This window comes from Nelusetta ayraudi, unplaced genomic scaffold, assembly GCF_046127955.1.
Source record: "Nelusetta ayraudi isolate G7.1 ecotype Tasmania unplaced genomic scaffold, CSIRO-AGI_Nayr_v1 ptg000018l, whole genome shotgun sequence".
Classification (NCBI taxonomy): domain Eukaryota; kingdom Metazoa; phylum Chordata; class Actinopteri; order Tetraodontiformes; family Monacanthidae; genus Nelusetta; species Nelusetta ayraudi.
The window spans coordinates 4,675,001-4,677,816 of NW_027466068.1; positions in this window are offsets into that span (position 1 = coordinate 4,675,001).

Below are 2,816 nucleotides of genomic sequence, written 5' to 3' on the forward strand. Positions count from 1 at the left end.
GTCTTGGGAGCAGTAGTCTCGGTGTTAAGGTTTCATTTATTTATCATTTATTTATTTTTATTTTATTTTATTTTATTTTTATTTTTTTTAAGCTTGGAGAGGTGAATGACTTAGATGAACTTACATACATGCTTATCGTAGCTCACTTCGTAAACACAGGTGAGTATGCATCTTAAAAGGGATTCAACTGTAAAGGATTTTAAGGATAGTGACAGTCACCAGTTAAACTGTCTTATTTTCGTTTTTTGTTTTTTTTTGTTCCAGCAAATATATATACACATAGTATGCTGCTAGAGTAAACTAGAGTAAAACACAAATAAGTTCTCAAAAACTTTATTCAGAAAATTGTGCAACCAACCAAAGCCAACCAACAAGCACAAAACATTGAAGAGGGGCAGACGTACAACAATAAACTTTGATTATTAAAAAATAAATACAATGGGGCAGGCATATTTTGGAGAAAAAAATAATGAAAAAAAACTGGAAACAAACAATTTTCCTCCTTCATTAAATAGGAACAAGAGACGACAGCAACACCTGTGGACAGAAAAGAGCAGCGTTAGAGCCTGACCTAATGTGTCTGTCTGGTCTCCTGGTCTGGTCTGGCTGCCGCTGTATCAAGAAACCAAAAACTAAATGACTTTCTAGCCTTCAGAAGAATCAGACAATTTGGTACCAAGAAGAAGACACCAGTCTTCACCTGTTCCAAAATTAAGCTTCGACATCTTGTGGATGTGGACCAGCGTCACCTCCAGATCCTACGGAAGGACATAACATCAGAAAAGGCACAAACAAGAAAACACAACATTATCAACACACATAGTTCAGTTAAAATCTGGCACAACCAGTGATAAATACATATATAAGGCAAAGTTTCAATTAGCTCTGATCAGTCAATGGAGTCTTCAGCACAGTAGTGACAGTGGAGGGGAGCTTCAGGGACCCATGGTGGACAGCAAGAAGCACCCCCTCCGCTTTCACCGTTGCGTGTCTGCTTACGACAACCAGGGACAATTTCAGGAGCTCAGCACATTTCTCTAGAGAAGTTGTTTAATCAGTCTTCAGGGTTTTCCCTGTTTAAGACGACACAATTTAGTCGTTTAAGACTGACGATGACGTCAGCCTGACGTGATATCAAAACCAACATTCTTTCTTTTTTTATATCATGAACATTCATTTCACCTTTCTCTTCATTTATGAAATCATTTATTTTGTTCAAATAAGATAAGATAAGATAAGATACGATAAACCTTTATTCGTCCCACAACGGGGAAATTTAGGTGTTACAACAGCCAAGAAGATTGGGCAAACAAGAATAAAGTGAACAGAGCATATAAAAATAACCTAAAATAGTGCAAAACAGTATAAAGTAAAAAAGTAAATAAACAAGAGCCTATAGAAATAGAAATAAGTGAACAAGAGCCTATACAGAGAAAAACAGTGAAAAATATGCACAGCTGAAGTAATTATTGCACGTTATAAATAGATGGAGGGGTTATTGCACTTAGTCCGGTTTGGTGAGGTTATTGGTGTTGATTATAGAGTCTGACCTCTGCAGGAAGAAAGGACCTGCGTATGAGACACCGCGGGTGAAGAAGTCTGTCACTGAACGAGCTTTCCAGTGTTGTAAGGGTCCCCTGCAGGGGGTGGGACGTGTTGTCCATCAGAGAAGATAGCTTAGCTATCATCCTCCTGTCAGCCACCACCTCCACAGGGTCAAGCGGGCAGCCCAGGACAGAGCTGGCCTTCTTCACCAGCTTGTTCAGTCTCTTCCTGTCAGCAGCAGAGATGCTGCTTCCCCAGCAGACTACTCCAAAGAAGATGGCTGATGCCACCACAGAGTCAAAGAAGGACTTAAGAAGAGCCCCCTCCACTCCAAAAGACCTGAGTCTCCTGAGCAGAAAGAGTCTGCTTTGTCCCTTCTTGTAGAGTGCAGTAGAGTTGAGTGACCAGTCCAGTTTATTGTTCAAGTGGATACCCAGGTACTTGTAAGATTCCACAATCTCAATGTCCGCTCCCTGGATGTTTACCGGTGTGGGGGGGGCTTGCGTCTTTTGAAATCCACCACCAGCTCCTTGGTCTTTCCTGCGTTGAGCTGGAGGTGGTTTCTCTGGCACCAGTCTGCAAAATCCTGGGTCAGTTCTCTGTACTCCGTGTCGTCCCCATGGGTGATGAGGCCAACAATGGCAGAGTCGTCAGAGAATTTTTGCAGATGGCACTTCGCTGAGTTGTGGGTGAAGTCTGCAGTGTAGAGAGTGAACAGGAACGGGGCCAGAACCGTACCCTGAGGGGCCCCCGTGCTGCAGATGACAGTGTCAGACTGACACCTCTGAGCCCTCACGTACTGCGGACGATCAGTGAGGTAGTAAATAATAAAGTAGGTAATAAACAACTTAAGCAAATCACTCTTTGTGACATCAAATCCTGAACATTACTTTTTAAAGAGGAATACTCCTTTCACGTTTCTGCAGTGCAAATAACTTTTTTTTGCCAAACCACTTTTGTAACATCCACCATCCTGGCTTCCCTGTGAAACAACACAGCTTTGTGTTGTGCTCCCATCTCCTCACAAAGTGCAGAGCATAGCCGCGCTTTCAGGGCTCTTGTTTTGATGAAATTGACCACATCAACAACATCAGTCATGCGACAACATCACGTTTTCTACCTGCCACACGGGGTGACGTTGAGCTTTGCGTGCGCTAAGTCATAATATCGCGCCAGTCGCAGCGTCGATCACGTACTGATGTAAATGTGTTTGATTACGTTCTATCAGCGCTCGAAAACTCTTCATTGTCCTCGGGCTTTTTCGCTCGCAG